Raw genomic sequence first — 26,494 nt, 5'->3', positions numbered from 1 at the left:
GACATATCAGAAAATCTAATCAGTGTATCAAGGCTTTTTGCTGACGATACATCTTTGATTTTTGGCTCTAGTTCATGTAATGAAATTAAACAAGTCATGAACCACGACCTAAATTGTATAAATGAATAGTCTAAGAAATGGTTAGTTACTTTCAATTCAAATAAGACAGACGTACTATTTATTTCAAATATTTTAAAAAATCACAATTTAGAACTTATGTTAGGTGATGACGTTTTAAAATTTTCAGATAAACATAAGCACCTTGGAATCACATTTAGTGCTGATGCGAAATGGAGTGATCATGTTGAAATTATTTGCAAAAGTGCTTCAAAAAGAATAAATGCTCTAAGACAAATCAAATTTTTGGTAAATAGGAACATTCTTGGCAAAATTTATAAATGTTTTATCTTGCCTTTAATGGAATATGCTTGTGAACTTTGGAGTGGATTAACCAAAGCAAACATCGAATCACTAGAGAAACTTCAATTAGAAGCTGCCAGGGTGGTAACAGGTCTACCAGTATACGCTAGTAAACATTCTCTATATTCTGAAACAGGATGGGAAACATTAGAAACAAGACGAAAACGGAGAAATTTAACATTATTTTATAAAATGCATAACAAGATAACTCCTTCATATTTATATACATTACTTCCAAGATTAGTAGGTGACAGAACTCCATATCCTCTAAGAAACAATAATAACTACACAATGCTAAATTATAATCTTACCAACACTAGATCATCATTTATACCAGCAACCACAGAAATATGGAATAACCTTCCTGAGAATACCAGAAACCAGACAACAGTTAAAAGTTTTAAAGGTGCTATAACACCTCGTGAAAATAATCTAAATAATACCCCAGATTTCTTTAGTTACGGGACTCGACGCCTTAACATCATATTAACAAAACTTAGACACAATTGCAGCCAGTTAAATTATGACCTATATCGTGTTAATCTTGTAGAATCTCCATCATGTGCTTGTGGTTACCCTTGTGAAAACTCTTTTCATTATTTTTTTCAATGTCCAAATTACACGAATATTAGACGTATAATGTTTAATCAACTCTTACATCATCAGCCTATTCGCTTGCATTTATTGTTGTGTGGAAACGTAGACCTGACGACCGTTGAAAATGAATTCATTTTTCGAACAGTTCAAAATTTTATTCAATTTAGTGACCGTTTCTAATTCATGCATTCGTGTGAACATCTATATCTCTATGTTTATTCTAACTTTAACCTATGTCTTACTTAGAATATGTAATTTGATAATGTTTATATTGTAATATGTTCATATGATGATATGTTAATTCACCAGTATAATTAATTTCGAATGCGTGGTACACGGACAAGAAACCTAGGAAGGAAAAGCTTGATATAAGAGAATGTTCCATGGATTGTGTTTACTACGAACAATTGATAAGTGACCTGTTTTGAATGTGTAGCTAGATAGTGCCACGTATTATTATTTATTATTACTCTGGCCTAACAATTAATAATTTGTGCACATTATTCATGAACATTTCACTTAGTAAATTTATAAAAAATATCAATTTTCATCTTCTCATCCTGATTTCTTTACAACTGTCCCTTTTCCTTCCAACTATTTGCTATCTTTCTATATCAATCAATGTAATCATTTTGTGTCGTTATCACACTTTCTGTAACATATATTTGTGGAGAGGGCTTTTTCTAAGTTGTAATAACTTGTGCCCGATCCTTTTGTTTATAACAATAAAATATTTTCAAATCAAATCAGATAATTACATAATTGGAGAAGTAGACATTAACGAATCATGTAAATTTAACCAAAGAGGTCTGGCTAGCAATTCTAGAGGTCGATATTGTTGCGTATTTCTCAAAATAGCGCTGTTAAACAGAACAGGCCGGTGAAGTTCTGATGAATAAACTAAAACTAACAGTGGTGTAGCCAGACTGAATTAGAAATGCACGCATAAATAGATGGTGATAGACTGAATCCGAAGTGCACGCATAAATAGATGGTGATTTGTTGCATAACCAGATTACCTGCGCTTTTGATTTTTGGACTGAATCCGAAGTGCACGCTTGAATGAATAAATATGTGTTGCATAACCAGATTACCTGCGCTTTTGAATTTTAGACTGAATCCGAAGTGCACGCATAAATAAAGCATGGCAAGCGGTGATCGCGCGAGTATGACGTGTCAAGGGAGGAGGGGTACTTTCTGGAATGGAAAAGATTGATTTAAAACATCGTATCTTTGAAAGCGAAACACATCATTAAAGGTATGATTCATGAACAAACAATATATTTTGACTGCTAAGTTACCTTTACTATTTGCATGACTGCATAAATGATACTTTAGCAATTGGCATTTTTGATTTAATAAAGATAGTAATTATTTTAGCATAAGGTTTTTTTCCATGAATATGTAAGCTGTTATGTACGTTGAACTTGTGGAAAGCTGTCAATGTTTACACGGCTTCACCGCTTTCTTAATTGAAAAAGATGTTTATATCAACAATACCTGTTGTTCAAGTGTTAACGTTTATGTCAGGTCTCAAATAAGAATTTTTATTTTTTATTTGTTTGTGTTAATGTGTCTAGATGTGATTGTTAGTAATTTACTTGTGTCTTGTTAAAGGGATAGATTCCCTCAAAAATGCTACAATTTACTAAGTGTACTGTCGTTATTACTACATTGCAAATTTTCTATTTCTAGTAATACGCATCTAACGAACATCTGTTTGTTAGGATGCAGTACGTATATTGGACCATACCGTCGTTATTACATACCAGACCATATAGAACACCAAATATATGTCACTATATATATAACTGATAATTTAAAAGAAAGACGTTACATTTTATCGTTAACTTCAACAATACATATGTTCAATATATACGTGCATCCCGACCAACAATGCACATAGAAAGTAAAACATATGATGATATAAGTTAACGCACCGTGGATACTGGATGCCAATGACTTACAGACAATATATATTCATACGCGATACCTAGCCGACCAATGAAAACGAATATCATCATTCTTATTCTTAAACTGCTAGAGAAACTATAATCAACGGTAACAAACATATAGACCAGAACAATCCTATTTTAGTACATTTGTAACTCAATTAATGTGCTAAGTTACAACTGCACTAATTCTGTCTTCGAATTTTGTGTTTCTTTTCACATACATAGCATGCATGTATTGTGTGAGCGTACGGGGAATCCCATCAATGCTATATTTGTTTTACAAAAGCACGCGATAAGTTTAGCAAGCCAAAATATGACAGACTATAGCTTATCATATTCATTTTCGTAATTGACTTTTTGTTTAAAGCATTTACATCTGTCCGCAAAAAACCCTGATCAACGTATACGAGTAAACGACGATGTTAGCCCCTAAAATCTACCACATTATTTGTAGCATATAAACCTAAAACAATTGATTTAAACAATAAATACGTCTATTTAGTCACGGAACAAAAAAACTGGCATTCTAGTTTAATTTATGGTCTATACAACAAACAGTCTGCAATAAAAAAAAATCGTAACTCTAAAAGTCAATACAAATATATAAGGCATCGAAATAAGATAGAAATACAACAGTAATGTGTGTAGTTCGTCTTTTATGTTATGCTAGAACATGTATTTAGGTATATAGTATATTTAGTACAACTATATGAAAATCAATGTAATGACTTCCATATATATACTTACTTACCCGGCAGCTCTTGTGATACGCTAGACTGTTTTTGTAGGTTTACTTTGAGTGGGTCATATCAATAGGAAGCCGTTATAGATAATAGCTATTTAACCAGAAGAATCGTACAAGCTCTGTGCTGACTATATTGAAAGTATTGGCATCTTTATATCCATCGATTAAAATCGTAATTCGTAAAAACATAGACATATATTCGTGCGACGGAGTTCATTAAGAATACACATATACGGATTATAAATGGAGCTTGCTATCCAAATTGTTGTGTAAATGTATGTAACGTAGGCTGTAACATTGGCAGTGGTATTTCTTTGAGGCGAAGCTTGCGTTTATGTGTGGTATGTAGGATTGTCTTTCATTATCGGGCTTTAAGTGAGCTAGCTTGATAACCTCGAAATGTGGAAATACCGGTTTATACAAGGAAGTGATAAGGCGAGTGATTGCAAGTGACATGATCCAGGGTTCGAAAAGAAAACATGTTGTTCGGCCACAGACGATTCTTTTCCAATGTAAAAATGAGTGGATACATACGGACTACACAACTGCAATCACATTTATGTCATTTGTTTTAGTGAACCATTTATTTTTGATATATTATAAAATATCATTTGTAAAGTAACAAGTTTTCAGTGTTTTATTCCCAAACATAGCTGGGGTCCTGTAGTCACTATGTAATATCACTCTCGAAATGATGCGACTTGCTGTAAACAAGTTTACTGCTGTGCGCATTAGTGGGAGTGAGCGTTAAGATATAAAACTAATATATCGTATGTCAAATGTACGCTGTAACATTTATATAATTCTATTTTGCTAATACATAGAGGATATCTAACAGTGTCTTCAGTAATACCAAATATATTTCACGAGTGGGGCTAATATTTTGATATTTTTCACGAGTGCGCAGTACGAGTGAAAAATATCAAAATATTAGCCACAAGAGTGAAATATATTTGGTTTTACTGAAGACACTGTTAGATATTCTGTTTATTACATTTTTTATCAACGAAAACCCTACCCGTATGCTAACTAGGACTACAGCGATAATTTGTAAACACAAAATGCGCACGAGTGAAAAATATCAAAATATTAGCCACACGAGTGAAATATATTTGGTTTTACTGAAGACACTGTAAGATGTTCTGTTTATTACATTTTTTATCAACGAAAACCCTATCCCGTATGCTAACTAGGACTACAGCGATAATTTGTAAACACAAAATGCGCACGAGTGAAAAATATCAAAATATTAGCCACACGAGTGAAATATATTTGGTTTTAGTGAAGACACTGTAAGATGTCCTACATCACCAATTACTGTTATAACACCGTTAACATTTCCATGTTAAACGTATGGTTAATTTATTTCTATCTATAAAGCAGTCCAATCGTTACTAAATTGAATAGAAACTACAATGTGTATTGGAGCCCTTTTTTGTAAGGGTACTGGTATATTAAATCATCCACAGGTTCCTGACATGATTAATTTCACTTCCACCGCATAGTATAGTCGAATTCCAATTTTCGTAAAATGCTTTATTCTACAAGGATATTTATGAATAACATTATATGTATCGTGTACTGCAATATTTGCATTGTTATCTATGGATAATGAAATATACATGAAAGTGTACATCTCTTTATATTTTTACTAAAATACTTCGATATAACTAAAGTACATTGGTCACCAAAGGCCAGGACCTTTGTTTTAGTTATTACAATTATATATAACGACCGTGCAATAGTCTTGCGCAATTCGAAAGTCAGGACCTTACACACATATCTGTAAATGTGTGTTCTTTTTTGTTGTAATATGAAGGGTGATTATGTGCATAGCAGTTTGTTTTGTTAATATACGATATGTATGTGTATTTACACATTTCTGTGTACATCTGTTTTGTTCCGTTTGTGTGTGAAGGTGTTTGCAAGCTGAAAAATATACGGTTATTCTTCTATTTTCCTGTTTAAGATCATTGTCACTTTTTATCTTTCAATACAGGTTTTATGAACAACAGAAAGATTTTTTTAATATTATATCGAAACACATTAAGATGACATCTGCAACTGTAGGGGATCGGGTCAAAAAGAGAAAAGGGCTCATCTCTTTAATTTTGGTTTTTAAAGTCATTCTTAACATGATATTTCCTATCTTCAGGACACCCATTTTATAGAAGATCAAGATAAGAAAGTATAGAACAATGGGAATACAAATGCTATTTTGGCTTATATAGAAGTAACTCGAGAGGATTTTGTATTCTTTTTGATAATAACTTGTAATTTGTAAGTTATAGTAATGAAGTGAAACAATCACAATAATATGTAGTAGTACTGGATATTCGCATGGAGAAAAATAGCTTCAAATTAATCAATATTTATGGTCCAAGTAGAGATGACCTAGAATCTAACGAATAGGTATATGAACAAATTAATATTTGCAATAAGGCTAGTTGTAACATATGTAGGAGCCTCAATTTAGTTTTAGATTAGACCCTGATATTGATGCCAATGATTATTTACATATAAATAAACGAAATGCTCAAATAATGGAAGAAAGTAATTTGATAGATTCATTTAGATATTTTATCCCAATTACTAGCGATATACATAGAGAGAAACAATCCTATTAAACAAGCTTGATTAGACTTCTTCCTCACCACAGAAAGCATATTGAACATTATCGATAAGACTAAAGTAAATGTTGGTTACATATCAGGATATTCCGATATGCCATTATAACTTCAATTAAATAAATTTGTAAAAGGCAAAGGCAAAAAGAAATTCTACATTATAGTCTACTATATGTTTCAGGAACCATGTTAATGAAGATCGGGGGATGACGATATCACATTCATCATTTAACGAAAGGAAATGGATAATAGAGTTAGTATCTGATATAGAAAAATACTCGAAAAAAAGCATCGGTATCTAATTTGGAAATTTACGAAGAGAAAAAGAATGAGTCAGAAAACCTTAAGATGAAGGGTAATATAATCCGATCTTAGGTTAAATATCTAGGAGAGAAACATTTGAAATATTTGTATTGTAATTTAGAAAACAGCAATTAGATAAATAAAGTTATTACTAAAATGGAGAAAAATATTTGTGAAGTAATAACTGGTAAGAAAGTTGTTTTTTTTTTTTTTTTTTTTTTACAAATATCTTTATGTTGATCACTCAGATTATGTTGAAGGTGTAGGTTTGAATCATCTCCTAAGTGTGATTGATTATGTTAAACGAAGTGATAAAACTAGATGTGTAATTCATTATCAGAACATGAACTTTTCTATGCTTAAAAACATGAAAAGTTTCAAGTCTCCAGGATATCATAAAATCTCTAAATTTTGGTTACATAAATGGAGAATAATATATTTCGCAAAAAGAGGGTATCATTATACAAAAGGGAGATAAAGCTAGACTTGTTGTTTAATTGAGACACACTACTTTGTTAAATTTTATATACAAATGTAGTATTATTTCTGTTAAGGTTTTATAAGTGGAAGATGTTTTGGTCAAAGCACTAGACTTACCCGGGATGATTGATAGCCTCGTATTGAAGGAGGTACTCAAGGACGTTCTTTTTAAGTCCTACTATTCTCTGACTTTCTGAACAGCCAGGAAAAGTAGTTCTATAAAAGTTAAATTGAGGCCCTTAAACACCGCTGGCAAAAGTGTGTAGATACTTAAGGGGATTATGTTGTGTAAAATAATACAATATGTCCAGCAAAATTCAATAATTAAATAACACACCAGTACTTTTAATTCTAATGGACTTTGAAAAAGCCTTTCATTCATATTCATTGAAATTTCTAATAATAAGGAAAATTGACTTTTTAACTTTTTAGTTTTAGAGAAAGCGCCAAAAGATGGGGGGGGGGGGGGGGGGGGGGGGGGGGGGGACTTTGTAAAAAGATACATTTTGTACTGTGACTCAAAACTCTATTCTGTTAGATTGCTTTAACAAACACTAGACCTTGTTTCTCATTATCTATTTGTGATTGTCGAAGAAGTATTACCTATTCTTATTAAAAATAATAAAAGATTAATGGTATTTAAAGGTCATGAACTCTCACATTAACAGATTACACATAAATAATTTCAGATTGATCGAAAATATCATGCAATGTCACTTTAAATGTAAAGGGGCCGCGTGGTCGAGTGGTTAAGGTGTCCCGACACTTTTTTCACTAGCCTTCCACCTCTAGGTCGCGAGTTCGAAAACCACGTTGGTCAGTTTCCTGGTACTAACCGTAGGCCGGAGATTTTTCTCCAGGTACTCCGGCTTTCCTCCACCCCCAGCGCCTGTCACGTCCTTAAATGACCCTCGCTGTTAATAGGACGTCAACCAAAATAAACCAAAATTAAATTGTTTTGGGAAAATATATGGTTTAAAACGTCAATGATGATAATCCTAAAGCTATTGGGATAGGAGGGAAACAATTACGTGCAGATGTGTACCATCACCAATGGAAACTAAATGGGGGTAGACAAAATTCAATTTACTCGGTCTCTATTTCACACTTAACTCAGACGTTGTCACGGATAATTCTAACACCTCTTGTAGGTTGGTGTTATTGAAATCAATTATTTTACCAAAACGTAACCATTTGTTTATATCTATTCCAATTCCTGACCAGGCTTTTATACAACGATTGAATAGTATTTTCTTTAAATTCATTTGGCAATCACCAGTTGACAAAATCAAAAAAGTACCATTGCATAGTATTATGTCAATTGAGGCCTTAATAAAAAAAAATATGAAAAATGTTTTCGGTCTAAAGTCTACCCGGTTGCGAAGACCACTTAGGAACAGTCACAAAAGCTGCATGAATAATTTTGAGGCTGAACTTTTTCCTGCAGCAACTATATCAAACCTGGTCCGTTTATATTAAAGACATAGAACTGATTATGATTTTTGGAAAAATATTTTTGAGGCATGAATTACAATTTCAGAAGCAGCACAAGTACAAATTTCTCAGGAATTCTTAAGTCTTCCGATTTAGTATAACCCAATTATCTGTATTGTGAACAATTTTTTAGTAGAAACTGGTTTGACAAAAGTATTAGATATGTATGTAATTCAAAATTGCTTAGCGCATAGAAAGCTTTATTACTTACCCTAATCTAGCCCAAAGATGTCATTGGTGCAAAGTATTGATTTTTGGCTTTGATGTGTGTCACCCCAATGACTTGATGAACGATAGAGGACATAACAGACCACCATGTAACCTCCGAACCGTAATGCACACACGTGCCTTTCCTAATATATAACCCGTAGCACGTATACAAGTAATGCCAACATGTGTAGGCAACGTCCTTAATTGACCATCGCTGTTAATTATAATGAGGACGTTAAGTACGATATATTTCATGACCGATATTGACTTAACAAATCTTGCAACAATATACCCCATATACCACAATTTCATTGTTTCTTCAAGTAAATAGCTTTTACGTCCATGATTTGAAATAATATATATTAAAGTGCTTTTTCCTATTTCCCAAATCGCAGCTGATGGCTACTTTTAACACCTAATACAGTATCGTTTTCACAGTGAGAGATGGGTGCGGGATGTGAAGTCTTTAGGAGAGACATTAAAATCAAGAAATCTTCTAGAAGCATTAGACTTCCACAGCAGAATTGCTTCATGGTGTTTCAAATGTAGATGGCAGTAACTTTACTGATAATCAAGAGAGTGACATGTATGCGAAGTGTTTCAAGAATTATCATAAACGGAAGCCGCAACCTGAATATCAAAACGTTGGTGTTGTTGATGATGATGATAACAGGCGGAACATCCGATTATTATCCATAGAAAATTATATTATGGCCATTTATTTCACGCCAAATGTATACTATGAGTGAAAAGTTTTAATCAAAATTCGACCATTTTGCCACGCGCAAAACACGTCCTCATCTTTCATCTCAAACTGTGATATCATTTGTCCTAACGTATTTGTTCACATCATCTTATAGGAAAGATCTTAACCCTAACGTTGAACTTCGCTCTGTTGAAAACGAAATGTTGGCTACCATCCTGACCAGAGGAAATCATCAATGATCTTTTAGAAATATTACATATGCTATTAATTTAGGTGTTGTTCTTTATCCTTTATTTCTCATCTCTGGATGGTGCAGATTTTATAGTCTGGACAGGCTGGACAAGAACACAGTTTCTAGAAATTCTTTCACATTGTTCGTCCTCTATTGACACAGGTATTTACAATCTAAACAACGAGGACGCGCTGTTGTTTGTAAAGTGAAAACAAGCATATCCTGGAAACAATGTTGAACTCTTTTTAACATGCAAGTTTCAAGTAGATCAAAAACATTTTATTCCATTGAAAAAACCCATAAGACATAACTATTGTTCCATTGTTCCTTGGACGAGAATTGTTATCATAGAAACCATTCTTGAGCACAATACAGTGTTCTCCGAAGCATTTGTGGCAAGCTAGCGACTGACATACTTGAGGGTAAATATATCTTTATTCCAGAGGTCTGATCCCAAGCTCCAGAGAATCTCCTATTGTGGTCAGAAGAAGCGGGATTGTTTGAAAATCGTGAGCATAGCCCTGCCTAATATTTACATTCTGAATGTAATATGATCTTTTCCTGAAAGCGATAATGACGCGAAGATTACAAAAGCCATTATGTCTTTCTTGGCTGGAGTTCACCAAATGCCATACATATTCAGATTAACATAAAAAATTCCCAAAGTCATGAAAAGTAAAGAATCGCCCTGGCAACATAAACATACAGTTATAAATATTATATATAATGTATGCGCGTGCAGACTCATATTCATGCACTCACTCTTTGGAACTTTTCTCGGAAATAGCAAACAAGGCACAGATTAATGTACAATGTAGATACTAAACATTAACCTGGTCAAAACCAACTCAAAACCATAAGATATATACTCATTTGACTGTACTACGTCGATTTAAAGCCTATTAGGTCACAAAAAGTTTCATTCGCACAATTCCATCAATCATGAAGCTGTTATATGACCTGTTTTCCCTTGTGATCTTTATCACATATTTCACTCATATAAACTAGGTCTGATTCCCTGTACACATTATTGACAGTCTAGTACATCTGATACTGCAATGTATGGTGCTCATCCAAACAATGAACTTGACCACATCTGTAACATTTATCCATGTTTAACCATGACTGCTGTAGAGTTATTTAGTTCCTGTATTAAACTGCAATGCATACAGTTCGTTCCGATTCAATGGAAAACGCGATTATTCATTTTCTGTCTGCAGGGGCAATATATTTGAAACGAAAAATCTTGACGCTACATCATTTAGCCGATTTGCCCTTCTAGGACCCATCATGCAAGGTTGAAATATTGAGAAATGTTTTTCTGATTAGAGAAAGAACCGTCATATCTCCTTAATTACAACAAAACATTATTAAGTTATGGAGTTGATGCATCCCTGACCCTAACGTATATTATGTACATAATTGGTTCTTTATAAATATATATTGTGGCAGTAAGTGCGTATTTCAATAAAATTTGTTTAAACCTTTCAGACTGTTTGTATATTACCAAAGTGGTTATATAAGTATTAGTTATTTTGTGCCTTTTTGATTATTTCATTACTGGTATCTTTACCACTATCTTTTTAAATACACGTATTTTAAAACTGTTTGACAAGTTAATATGTCCACTTGAGTATTTTCCACCTGTATTGTATTGTCAACTGATTGAGTGTTCGTACGTGTATGTTTTACTGTCATTCATGCCCTGGATATTATAAGTACCTGATGTACATTGTACTTGTAATACGTTATCCGTATCAACGTCTCATGACTACAAAATTTCAAGTGCAACAGTATCATAGTTAAACATTGTAATAAGAATCATAAATCATGTAAAGTTACACACTGTCAATAACCTTTACGGAATTAAATATTAATATTATTCTGTTAAAGAGAGCGAAATTATCGTTCCTTGATCAGACTATTAGGGGTATGGTTCGCCATTACCATTTATAATGAGACTGAGAATCAATAGTATTTCATGAATTCACAATGTATCCAGTTGTGCTATATTACGTGTATCCTTATTCTAAGTTTTTACAGCATGTTACGTATATAAACTGACTGTCTAACAAGGGCCCAATGGGCCCGAATCGCTCACCTGCAATGCAGTGGTCTTTTCATATATTGATCCTGCAGTTATTTGAAAGCATGCTACAGACCTGATATAATCTCTCTCGGCACTTTGGCTATTCAGAAGTCATTTAAAGATTTAAGCATACTTGACCGACGTGACATTGAATGTGAGTCAGGGTCATTCATTTGAACAAACTTAGTAGCCCTTCACCACAGCATGCTACAGACCCAATATCAACTCCCTGGGACTTTTGGTTATTGAGAAGAAGTCGTTTAAAGATTTCAGCATATTTGACCCCTGTGACCTTGAATGCAGACCAATGTCATTCATTTGAACAAAATTGGTAGCCCTTCACCCCAGCATGCTACAACCCAAGTTTCAACAACTGCCTGGGACTATTGGTTATAGAGAAGAAGTCGTTTAAAGATTTTAGCCTTTTTGACCCCTGTGACCTTGAATGAAGGTCAACTTTATTCATTTGAACAAACTTGGTAGCCCTTTGCCCAGCATTCTACAGACCCAATATTAGGTCTCTAGGCCTTTTGGTTATTGAGAAGAACGGACGGCCGGACAACGGACGGACGGACGACGGACGTCGCGCCACGGCATAACCTCACTTGCCCTTCGGGTAGGTGAGCTAATAAAATTGCATGGGTGCATGCTCATGAATGTCATTATTCATTACATATACAGACATAACGAAATAGCTTTTATGAACTAGTAGAGTAAGCCGTCGAACACCATGACAACCCGTGTAAAGATGACTAATTTTTTAGGATAATATAATTACACGTACGTAATGGATATATTCTGTATGTGATATATACATTGTGTAATTACGTATTGTTTACACTGAGCACAAATCACCTAAAGTGAAACAGGCCAAGTAATGTAATAAACGTTTTTTGATCATATCTACAGCATTTAATTAACGTTCAATAGAAACTTCTCCACAGAAGCTTACCCTAATCGTTCTACATAACCGGGACAGCCTGCCACTTTACAGCATGATAAGTCTAATGATGTTGATCTCTGATGTTAATTTCACATAGGACGATAACCAAAAGAATGTTTTGCCAAAAGTTAGTGTTTACATTTACATATCACAAGCCTCCAATATCTTATTATGTCACATTTCAGCATTTCGGTATTTGTTTTAGTTTCTGTTGTATTTTATTTTATTTTTCATCTGCCGGTGCACAATAATTTTTCTGTAATTTTTCGCTTTCATTTTGAGTAACCAACACAAGAAGTAAGTCGTTATCTACAATATTTTATTAAGCTACAACACTGGAGTTGATGTCAGTATTAGATTTATCTAGTTCAAACCTTTGTGTAATGGATGCATACAAGTAGTAACAGCGATGCTAACTATTGGTACCAACAATCGGACCAAAGGCTATTACAAATGTAAAATATATTCCAGTTTCCAAAATATATATTAATATATATGAGCAAGGGTACTTAATTTCGCACAGTACGTAAATTCGCACACCTGACGATTTGTTACGTTTTTTCTCCATGTGGTCGAGGACTGTGCTGTTTTGTTTATATGTTGACTAATGCCAAACTTTTGTGGAACTTTTGCCGTTTTAAATACCTCTTTTTAGATTAAGTTCGTTTTGATAACAAAATTTAACTGATACGACTCTCTTCCGTTAAAATGGATACCTGATGATTAAATATTTTATTTAAAATAATCCCAGTTGTTGATTGGGATGTGAATATGCAAATATTTAAGGAAAATATCATTTGGTCAGATCATAATCAAAACTGAATACAAACCCATTAAAGCATACCTAATAACAGCGTTGACTTGCAGACAACACGTCATTTTCGCCGCCTTGTTTACATTACCTCTGTAGGGAGCGGTCATTATTCAAAGAAACAATGACGGTAAATTGACACTTTCCAATTTTACATTATTTTCATTTTAAAGATTATTTTAATCATGGCATTGGGCTTAATCTTGGCTGAAAACTATTTTTACCAACAAAATCTAAGAAGTTTGATGGGTGTGCGAAATTACGTTCCCGATCGTCTTCAAACCCAGCCATAAACACAAGTTAACAACAGCTCCCATGCGCAGTGATACGTGTGCGCACATCAGGTTACACACCTGTATGTTTCGAAGCATTTGTACATCTAACAATGTAAGGTATTCTTTCTCGATTTGAAATTAATTTGATGAAAATGTATTAAGATACATACCGAAAGTGTGCGAAATTACGTACCCCCACTCTAAGCATCTTTAATTTGTAATACGTTTATATTTTTTGTCGCCGTGAGGAATAAAGTCATCATAAATGTGATTTTCTGAAACGATTTAAGCGGAAGTGTGACACATCTTCCCGGGGAGTCAGACCAGCTGCCATCTCTGAGAGAATTTCCCCTACCACTGGAGCAAGCTTGAAACCGTGACCTGAAGTAGACGTATAAAAAGGTGAGAATGAGTCGCTACAGGTATTCTTTGAAATATCGCTGTTATAGTAAATATGGTTTGATACTTTTGTATCTGCTGTGAAAAGTAAAGTTATGTTTTGTGCTTTGTAGACACTCAGGGTTAGTCAGACAGCAGTGCTTTGTGTGAAAACAAGCACTGTCTATTGCTACGTGACAATAATCATGTTATTGGTCCACCTAGGATGGCGGTCCATTATGATTTACCAGAGAATCCAGCACCTATCATGATGTTATTTCACGTAGGATGGCGTTCCATTATGATTTACCAGATAATCCAGCACCTATCATGATGTTATTTCACGTAGGATGGTGGTCCAATATGATTTACCAGATAATCCAGCACCTATCATGATGTTATTTCACGTAGGATGGCGGTCCAATATGATTTACCAGATAATCCAGCACCTATCATGATGTTATTTCACGTAGGATGGTGGTCCAATATGATTTACCAGAGAATCCAGCACCTATCATGATGTTATTTCACGTAGAAAGACGGTCAAATATGACTTACCAGATAATCCAGCACCTAGCATGATGCTATTCCACGTAGGATAGCGTTCCATTATTATTTACCAGAGAATCCAGCTCCTGTCACGATGTTGCTCCACTTAGGATGACTGTCAGATTTGACTTACTAGATATTACAGCTCCTATCATAATGTTGATCCACTTTCGATGACGGTACAGTATGACTTACCTGATCATCCAGCTCCTATTATGATGTTGATCCACTTTCGATGACGGTACAGTATGACTTACCTGATCATCCAGCTCCTATTATGATGTTGATCCACTTTCGATGACGGTACAGTATGACTTACCTGATCATCCAGCTCCTATTATGATGTTGATCCACTTTCGATGACGGTACAGTATGACTTACCTGATCATCCAGCTCCTATTATGATGTTGATCCACTTTCGATGACGGTACAGTATGACTTACCTGAGATTCCAGCACCTATCATGATGTTATTCCACGTAGGATGACGGTACAATATGACTTACCTGAAAATTCAGCTCCTATTATGATGTTATTCCACGTAGGATGACGGTACAGTATGACTTACCTGAGCATCCAGCATCTATTATGATGTTATTCCACGTAGGATGACGGTACAATATGACTTACCTGAGAATCCAGCTCCTATTATGATGTTGCTCCACGAAGGATGACGATCCAGTATAAAGTCCTCGTCGGGTGTATTCTGGGTCAAAGGAAACCAACCGTTCATGAGGTATATAAACATTGGTAGGTTTAAGTTCCCTACCGAAGTGGCTTTACAAGAACACTGCAGAGCACCTGGTTAGTTTATTACAATTATATTTATATGTATTAATTTATTTTTTTATGCAGTATCATGCTAGTATTAATGAAAGAAACATTGAAATCATTTGTAATACCGCTTAATCAAATTCAAGTGGAGACAAGATGTAGGGCTTCTTACGAATATGTGGCAACTAGACGCTAGATCCGGGTTCTAACCCAGGTATCCCATTTTGTAATATTATCGTGATAAAAAGGCTTTTACATAAAAGGTAAGGCTTTAACCAAGGGATGATTATGAATTACTGCCGTATTATACAAGGCTTTGCTGTAACAGGATAAGGTTCTAACCGAGGGATGTGTTCATTACGTGATCTTACCGTGATTATACACGGCTCTGTTATAACAGGGTAGGGTTCTATCTCAGGGATGTGTTTTATTACGTGTTCTTACCGTGATTATACAAGGCTCTGTTATAACAGGGTAGGGTTCTAACTCAGGGATGTGTTTTATTACGTGTTCTTACCGTGATTATACACGGCTCTGTTATAACAGGGTAGGGTTCTAACTCAGGGATGTGTTTTATTACGTGTTCTTACCGTGATTATACACGGCTCTGTTATAACAGGGTAGGGTTTTAACTCAGGGATGTGTTTTATTACGTGTTCTTACCGTGATTATACAAGGCTCTGTTATAACAGGGTAGGGTTCTAACTCAGGGATGTGTTTTATTACGTGTTCTTACCGTGATTATACACGGCTCTGTTATAACAGGGTAGGGTTCTAACTCAGGGGTGTGTTTTATTACGTTTTCTTACCGTGATTATACACGGCTCTGTTATAACAGGGGAGGGTTCTAACTCAGGGATGTGTTCCATTATGTATTTCCGCAAAACTTCTTCTACCCAGTGATCATCAACCGTGTCGCGATAGTCCGGATCCACGGGTGGGCCGTAGTGAAGGCTGACCTGTTACAAATTCACATTATATTATAAACATATCAAATAGATAGTATAAGGAACATATAGTGTGCATATTCATAAATGACGCCATTTTACTTATTACTGAATGGATGGTTGAACATTTGACGACTATTTGTTCATCATTTCAAAATGAATATACGTATTCGAATTCCATCCGTGAGGTAAAATCGATACACCAGCTTCATCATTACCTTAACAAGATCTGGGTATTCCTCACATGGAGTTCCATATACAAGATATTTGCCAATGGCATTTTCCTGGGAAAACACTGGGAACTGTCGCGCGTTAAAGGTACCAGGCTTCTTTTCTTTCCAGTAGCACAGCTTACATTTTTGTACCTGGAATCGTAATGTAAATGACGATACATCCATATGATGTCCCTGGCATTAAAAAAGAGATCTGGAAGGACGAAACAGCTTATGATATTCCTAGCATCACAAACGAGATCTAGAAGGACAATAGAGCTGTACGATGTCCCTAGCATCAATAATGAGATCATTGATGACGAGACAGCTAAACGATGTTTCTAGCATGATCAATAACGAGATCTGGAAGGACGGTTCAGCTTTAGGATATCCCTTGCATTACTTATGAGATCAAGAATGACGAGACAACTATATGATGTGACTGGGATCACTAACGAAATTTAGCGGGAGGAGACAGCTCTATGATGTCCCTAGGCATCACTTACGAGGTAAAGAAGGTCGAGACAGATATACGATATCCCCAGCAACAATAAGGACATCTAGAGGGACTCGACAGGTGGTTGATGTCACTGGCATCACTAACGAGCTCAATAAGGACGACACAGCTGAATCACTTATGAGCTCTGGAAGGACAAACAGCTGTATGCATCAATGACGAGTCCTAGAATCACGAGAAAACTATATAGTGTCACTAGCATCAATAACGAGAGCTAGAAAGACGGAGCAGCTGTGTGATGTCCCTGGCATCACTAAGGAGGTCTAGAAGGATGAGATAGCTGTATGAAGTTCCTAGTATCAAAACCGAGATCTAGAAAGACGGACAGCTATATGATGACCCACGCATCAATAACGAGATCCAGAACGACAGAACAGATGTTTGATGTCACTTATATCAATGACGAGTCCTAGAAGGATGAGACAGCCGTATAATGTCCCTTACATCAATTACGAGTCCTAAAAGGACAAACAGCTGAATAGTGTCCTAACATCACTGATGAGTCCTAATAGGACAAAGCTGTGGTGTGTCCCTAACATCAATGGCGATTCCTAGAATGTCGATACAGTTGTTTGAAGTGCTATTGATCTGTATGATATTTTACACAGTGAACACTACCTGTAGCGGGAGTGGTTGTCCCAGATTGGTGAGTACTTTATTGGCCCACGGTCCCGTACACATAACAACAGACTTGGCCTGGTAAAGTGCCGTCTCAGTCCTCACTAGAATCACCTCTCCTGGAATAACTTCCATCATTTTCTCTCCGTCATGGAGCAGCCCCCCTAATTGCCGATACTGGCTCTGTATTTATACAAAACAATTATCCTTTTAATTTGATATACATGCATATTAACATTATTACAAGCTACTTCATTGTGCTTTGTATTTTAAAACGGTTATTTTATTGATCCATCATCTTTTATTTATTTCGGGATTCATTTCTCGTATCATTAATACTTTAAGTCCTTAACATCACTTATGAGTCCTAGAAAGACGATTCTCCCTAGCATCAATGATGAGCCATAGAAAGACGAAACAGATAAATGGTACCATCTAGTTCATTCCATACTCTAAATATTTTTGATAGTTGCTAATATATGTGTGTCTTTTGTGCAATTCCATATTAGTGAATCAAAGTATATATCAAACTCATTTATAACATATCAAGTGTTCAAAGGGTCCTATTCTACAGTTTCCACATCGTTTTCATCAAGTCATGTGTCAATGCTATCGCAACAACCTCAAACAAACTAAATAATATACATGTACTTAGAAACCAGATTATTTTAAAGAAATATTTTGAGATGAAATATTACAGGGATTAAACTTTATCTTTGAATATTTGCTATTAAACTTCACGCAAAGTGTTTTTTTTCAAAATACTGGAAATATATCTATTTAAAGACTAATTTTCAATTAGATATGTCAAATTATAAAAAAAAAAACTTCAAGAAGGCTGATAACCAACCACATCTCGAACTTAATCGACAATGATGCATACCAAAATACACTATTTTACTGTTTACCCTTAGCATCGTTTATGTGTCCCAAAAAATCCAGGTGTATGATGCTACTTTATTGAACTATTCAGCATATATGGTATCTATAACTACATCAACATTTTGAACTATATGAACTTCGGTATCTCCTCAAGAAGACATCGTCTGTTTTAATTGATACTACTAAATAACGTGTAACAAAAACACGACTTTCTTTTAGCGAGATATATACTTTACATACGACTCGTGTACTTACTATAATACATTGCAATAGATAACAATCGACGGGATTCGCATCCTAATCATGAGTTCCAATAATGTTTTATGTTTTAGTTGATAACGAACTCAAGATTTATGATATTTGATACTTGTTTTTATATTGGCGAGGGGTACATTGTATATATAAGTCAATAAGCCGATGATACCCCTACCTGTACAGCGGTTAGAGCCCTACCGGAATACAACAATCCTGCACTGTAGTCAATCACGGCGCCACCTATTCCTGGTGGATATGACAACATTGGATAGATATCCTGGAGTTCTTCGTCGTTCAACCTTCGGAATGGCATTTTGTTTCTATCCAGGCATTCTGTCGTTTCATCAATGAATTTGGCCCCCTTTTGTCCGATACTCAGCAAACTTGTTTTCCTAAAAATAGATGTAGATAACGTTATTCATAATATTCATTTGTTTCGAAAGCGAAACTACGTAAGGAGATGACGTTTCTCTTGAAAATGAAGAGGTTTACATATACGATCATTATCCATCGTATGACCAGTTCCGATCCATTGCAGAAACATTCTTATTTTTTTCTAACTAAATTAGCTTTTATTCGGTACTGAATCGACTCGTGGTAAATATACTATACTTTAATACGTCACGTCATTCAAATCTATTATGAAGGTTTTATAAGGAATATGGAAAACAGAATCACACTTATAAATCTGTTACCAGGTATAGTATTATTCTTGATTATATGATACAATTTGACGACCATTTGATAGTTGCATAAAATATGCCTAAACATATCATTGTTATTAGAATGTATCTAGACACGTGTTTGTCATTCTAAATCATCCATACATGTTTTGGTCATTAGAATAAAGATCTACAAACGTTAATGTCAATAGAATATATTTAGACATGTTATTAGCATTAAAACTATCTAGACAAACTATCGCCATTAGCATATATCTAGACATGTTATTATCATTAAAATGTATCTAGACACGTTATTGTCAATGTATTTAGTCTTGTTTTTATTATTAGAATGTATCTAGACAAAATATTGTCATTAGAATATATCTAGAAATGCTATTGTCATTAAAATTTATAATCTAGAATCTAAATAGTCATGTTGCCTATATAATGTATGAAGACTTATTGTTATTAGAATGTATCTAGACTTGCTTTTGTCATAAGAATGTTTCTAGACATGTTGCATATAGAATATATCTAGACATTTTATTATCATTAGAATGTATCTAGACACGTTATTGTTAATGTATTTAGTCTTGCTTTTATTATTAGAATATATCTGGACAAAATATTGCCATTTGAATATATCTAGAAATTATATTGTCATTAGAATCTATCTAGTTATGTTGCCCATAGAATGTATGAAGACTTATTGTTATTAGAATGTATCTAGACTTGCTTTTGTCATTAGAATGTTTCTAGACATGTTGTATATAGAATGCATCTAGACTTGTTATTATTATTAGAATGTTTCTAGACGTGTTGCCTATAAAATGTATCAAGACTTGTTGTCTATAGAATGTATCTAGACTTGCTATTGTCATTAGAATCTATCTAGACAGGTTGTCTATATAATATATCTAGACATGTTATTGTCAATAGAATATATCTTGACGATGTGTCGATCGTATACACTGTAATTCATAAAGATTACAATAGCAATGTAAATTGTGTATTAAATCTGAGTCAGTATGAAATTTAAAACATGTATCTGTATAGACTTATGCGGATATATACTACTTATTTCCATGAATCTACTTTTCATAACATAGGTCTACTTCAATATGTTTACAATAGTGTATGTCTGTAGTCGCGGGGTTTGTTACCCCACGTTTTAGAGGAAGAAGATATGGGATAGATTTGTCAGACTAATGCAAACCTATCATAGTCAGTTTCTTACGTACCACAGGTCATGCAGGTAAATTCGATTGAAAGAGTATAATTCTTTCAACAGCATCGATCGCTCCATATGTTTATAGCCTATCGCGCGTTAGGGAAGGATCCCGGAGTCAACGAATCAATTTATATGTTTATTATCATTTATTCATCAGCACAATATGGCAAGGATACTATCTTTTTGTCAAGATTTTTAGCACTTGAACCACATATATTCAAGGAGATATTCGCTATGACTTATTTATGATATCCGACAAATCACGCTTCGATGGCTAGTGATCAAAGATAAGGTCACGGACCGGCGCACTGGTTGATCACATGCCGCAGCTATCTAGCTCTCTGACACTAAGTAGTTTTATTTTCTAAAATAGACCCCAAGCTGACAAATAATCCTATGAATGATATATCAGAACCTATGTATATATCATCTTTTTAATCAAAACCGTTCCGAACTTTTTAACATAATGTGTAATCTATTCTTCAATTTATATCAACCGCGACACCGTATTCACGCACTTCGTTTCGATTGACAATTGTTCGCATTTAGATATCGTGCGCACATCAAACAACGTGCAATTTTTGATGTCACAACTGTGTGTGGACACGCTTTTATCTTTAGAATATATCTACACATGTTATTGTAATTACAAAGTATCTATACGCGTAACATGTAAGTATAGAGACGAGTAAGTATAAATGGTTTGTTATAATACTTATTATTTTGTAACATATACTGGTTGTTTATGTGTGTGCAGAAGTAGAGAGGGGTAAGTATAAATGGTTTGTGAAGTAGAGAGGGGTAAGTATAACTGGTTTCTCCTACTGGTTGTATATGTTTGTGCAGAAGTAGAGTGGAGTAAGTATAAATGGTTTGTTATACTGGTTGTATATGTTTGTGCAGAAGTAGATTGGGGTAAGTATAAATGGTTTGTTATACTGGTTGTATATGTTTGTGCAGAAGTAGAGAGGGGTAAGTATAAATGGTTTGTTACACTGGTTGTATATGTTTGTGCAGAAGTAGAGAGGGGTAAGTATAAATGGTTTGTTATACTGGTTGTATATGTTTGTGGAGAAATAGAGACGGATAAGTATAAATATTTTATTTGGTGGTTGTTTATGTTTCTTGAGACGTAAAGATGGTAAAGTATCAATATTTTGTTATGATAGTTATTCATGTTTCTTGAGGAGTAGAGGCGGACAATTATAAAGTTTTGTTATGGTAGGTGTTCACGTTTGTGAAGAAGTAGAAATAGATAAGCATATTAGTGTTATTATTGCAATTAAAATCTTTCTAGGCATTTTATTGTCATAAGAATGTATATAGACACGTTATTGTCATTAGAATGTATCTAGACATTTTATTGTCAATAGAATGTATCTAGACTTGTTATTATCGTTTTAACGTATATAAACATACCATTGCCAATAGGACGAGACTCGACATACTATTGTCATTAGAATATAAAGCGACATATTCATATATAAACACATTTTGGAGACACATCTGTCCAGAGTTATCGTTACTGCTAAACCCACACTAATCTTATTAACTTTCGCAAGAACGTAACAGGATCAATATTCCTATCACATAAGTGTAGCATGAGCGATAACACTGGGTCGAGATTGAAAGGAGGCTGCAACGTAAACGCAAAATATACCGAAAATCCCTTTGAAACGAATTTATTTTAAACTACTACTAATGACTACGATAAATATTTTCCTGCCCTCTCCTTGCACTGACCATTCGTCTTTGACACGTTGATATAAAAAATGCATCCTCTTGCGAAAATGTATAGGTAAAATCCTGGTAACGTTAAGTTTTGAAAATGAAAGCCAAGATCGTGACAGTCACCAGTCATCATCCAATACGAATTCTATGGGAATGAGATAACAATGACCTAATTATTGAGACAATTTAATGTCCCCAAAGACTATGGTAATTTTCCCACACCCACCAACGCGTGCACATTCGCTCGAGTTTCTTTTTGTAATGACTACAGACTACATATTCATCAATCATTCTACTTAAAGACGGTTTCTGTGTTCAATTTATTGTACAAAAAGACAAGATATCGGCATCTTTCACGAGATATTAATATCAATATCATGTCACTGTCGTAAATACATCAGATATCATATTTTTACCAACGATTCTGGAAACATAGGGAATGTAACATATCTTTATCTGAAATCATGTCTGAAAAGATGTGAATGGAGTAATAATGAATTCCGATGGCGACAATGAGATCTGGCTCTAAAGATCTGAATTAAATTAAATACCTGATGTATTTTTCTTAGTGGCAATGAAGTTAAGCGTATATATGTTCCTTTCGTGAAAACTGGCTCGATTGATCTGAATTATATACCCGATATAGTTTTCCTCAGCGGCAATAGACCACAGAAGTCGTAATATTTACTTTCTCTTCATCTCACCCCTTTGGCAATCAATTTAGAGTCATTGTATGTATAAAGGTATTTTCCTCTTCATCGCACCCCTTTGGCAATCAATTTAGAGTTATCGTATGTATAAAGATATATTTTTTCATGAGTGAGGGTTTTCTTGAAGATGATTTTACCTGAATAAATTTAGCAAAAAGCAGTACTGTAACGCTTACATTATTAATTTAACTGTGTGTCATATGTTTGGTGACGTACGATATTTAACGAAGACCCAAAGGGACCACATTACAGAAAGAATAATCCTGTCTCAATTTGGTACGTGAATTACCTTATGGCGTGGTTTAGAGACCGAACTCATTTTACGCTACAATATAATACATACCAGCTACTAAATGAATGTAATTTATTTGCTTACTGATTTAATTGTGAAAATATTATTTGGCAACATTAAATTGCATTTGTGTACATGATTGTGGAGAATTAGAGACGGGTAAGTATAAATATTGTTTAATGTTTGTTTATGTTTCTGAAGAAGTACAGACGATTTAGTATAAATAGTTTGTTACAATGTTTGTTTATGTTTGTGGAGAATTAGAGACGATGAATTATAAACGTTTTGTTATATTATTTTTTGTTTATGTTCCTGGAGAAGTAGCGACCGGTAATTATAAATGGTTTCTTGTAATGGTTGTTTAAGATTTTTTTCAATCTTGGATAGAACTTTGTAAGCTTGCATACTGTTGGAAAATATCCACTGGCTTAATTAGTGAGTCTGAATACAGAATGTTATCTATTTATTTTTTAAGATATCTTCATAAGAATATTCTCAAAGTGAAACTGTTCTTTCAATGTTTCGTGAAACGCAATGCTTAATAGTTTGATTGTATGTGTCCCGAATTTGTTGAAATTGTAACGGTATAAAGTTGAGTAAATATATATATATAGAATTATAGGGGACGGACCTTTGGTGCTAATGATCTAAACCTAGACAGACAGACAGACAGACAGACAGACAGACTTCGGGTTGCTAGAAAATAATACAAATACTGTTGCTCAATGATATTCAGGACACAAATACAGGTAGGATGTAGAAGACACAGGTTATTTACACATATTGTCAGACGTGCTGCGGGGTGATACCTGAAAAGTTTTTGACCGGATTTGATACCTGAAAAGTTTTTGACCGGATTTGTCCTCAAGTTCCCCCCACATTCGGAACGCCTTGGTCATCATTTTTGTGTAATATTCCTGGGCTCCATATGCATTGCGAATAGTCCTCGACTGTCCATGAGAACTCCCCCGACTGTGTGGCAATGGGAACTATAAAATATGTTTTAACGGGAGAGTTATACAGAATATAAAGTAAGGAAACTAGAACATACATTTTTTCTGTATTATGTTTCTGTCGATTTAAGATTCACAAGACATTCTTAAAGTAAAACACATATATATTTCAAATCATTAAGCAATAAAGAAATCAAACCAGCGATAATGTGGATATAATCTTTTAATCTAAACTCTAAATTTAAATTAAAATCCAAATATCCTGTCCAGGTCGTGTTGGGTATGCAGAAGGTCGTAATAGAGAAACGTTATGCCTCCTAACCATAGACAGAACGAAAAGAGGACACTAATCATATGTGATTACCTGTTCAAGAAGAAGCGTTGATTTGCCCATCTTACGGGCATGGTAGGCGGTGAACGATCCCATTATTCCCGGCACCCACCACTATGACATCGTACACAAACGCATCCGCCATGATAGTTAATGTAATGGCCTCTTCTGATTACTGTCAGAATTTCGTGCCGAGTCCGCTTTCTACTAGTGGTATTAACACATTTCACAATATGAATCCAAACAGATGTATTCAGTGGGTTACACTCTAATAATTTCATAGATAGTTCAATTTGCCGAGTCATGCAGAAAGGTCATCCCTGTTCACTGCATGTTTCCAACCTTTCACAATAGTTTGGCAATAAATCACTTATAACCACACTCCATTGCCCACACTTTCCCCTTTCATGTCCAATCATGGTTACATGTATATTAAAGGTTGTGTGCGCAGTGGACTGTGGAAACAAATGTTGGATGGAAGGGGAAATAATCAATAAGTAGTCAATTAAGTGGAAAGGTTGGCAAAATCCATTGTTGACAAAAAACAAAAACAAAAACAAAATCAGGTTTTGTACTGATGAAGTCAATACAGATGAAATGATTGACTGCAATGACAAATTTCAAGAGAAGAATAATAATAAGATAACCTTAAACATGATAATATCCTAATTTTCTCCCAGTTTCTCCAATATTTGATGCGTCGCAGCTCTTGCATCTAATTTTATATACTAATTTTATTGTTTCTTCTTTGTGCGTTTTATGCTTGGATCTTTGTACATCCCAGGGATAAAACACCTTCAGAAGAACAAGAGAATGCGTATAAAAGAAAATTTTTGATTCCATGCAGGGAACATCAGAAATATGTTGAACCCCAAGTAGGCAGTAAATTCAACGGATCAAACCTTAAACAATCACGGACCAAGATCAACAAATCAGCCATCACAGAACACGCCGCACAAAAAAAACAAACACACAAAAACAACAACGGAGGACTGGGGAAATTAAAAAATGACTGAAAGAAAGGGCAACATTTTCAGGCGGAAAGAAAAAGAAGTTATCTTGAAACGCCACAGCGGGCACGTTCTAAATAGGGATGAGGGGGCCCATAAACTTTCGCAGATTCATGAACAGGTATTAAACAAAGCGTAGCCGAATAGACAATCCATCTACAGTCAATTCGGCCGCTCACTAGAGTAGCCGAGTCGTATTCTTTGGAAGTGATGCCATTTTGCTTGTACACTATCACTACAAGCTGCGCTTACTTGTTAACTAGTATTACCATCTCGCACACACTTACCACCTTAGTGTATACACGCTATACTGGTAATCAATTAAATAAAGCTAATAATCAGGATAACACAGAGGAAGTTATAAGTGACCCAGGCCCCAAGACAGGTGAGCTGAACTGCCCATTCACAATCACAGAATACAACAATGCACTTCAAAACAAGAAAAACACATCTCCATGGGATGACAACATTTCATACACCATCCTCAAACACTATACAAACAACATAACAGAAATAATACTTAAACTCATCAACCACATATGGCAACAGGGAA

The 26,494-nt window shown here is 34.7% G+C and overlaps 1 pseudogene; it reads right to left on the bottom strand.

Moving 5' to 3' along the window:
- Positions 1 to 13,117: 13,117 nt before the first annotated feature.
- Positions 13,118 to 25,076, bottom strand: LOC117333334 (annotated as a pseudogene).
- Positions 25,077 to 26,494: the final 1,418 nt, after the last annotated feature.

The sequence above is a fragment of the Pecten maximus genome, chromosome 8 (genome assembly GCF_902652985.1).
Source record: "Pecten maximus chromosome 8, xPecMax1.1, whole genome shotgun sequence".
In the NCBI taxonomy this organism is placed as follows: Eukaryota; Metazoa; Mollusca; class Bivalvia; order Pectinida; family Pectinidae; genus Pecten; species Pecten maximus.
Note: the sequence above shows the minus strand (reverse complement) of the source record. Positions and strands in the feature narration are given on the sequence as shown.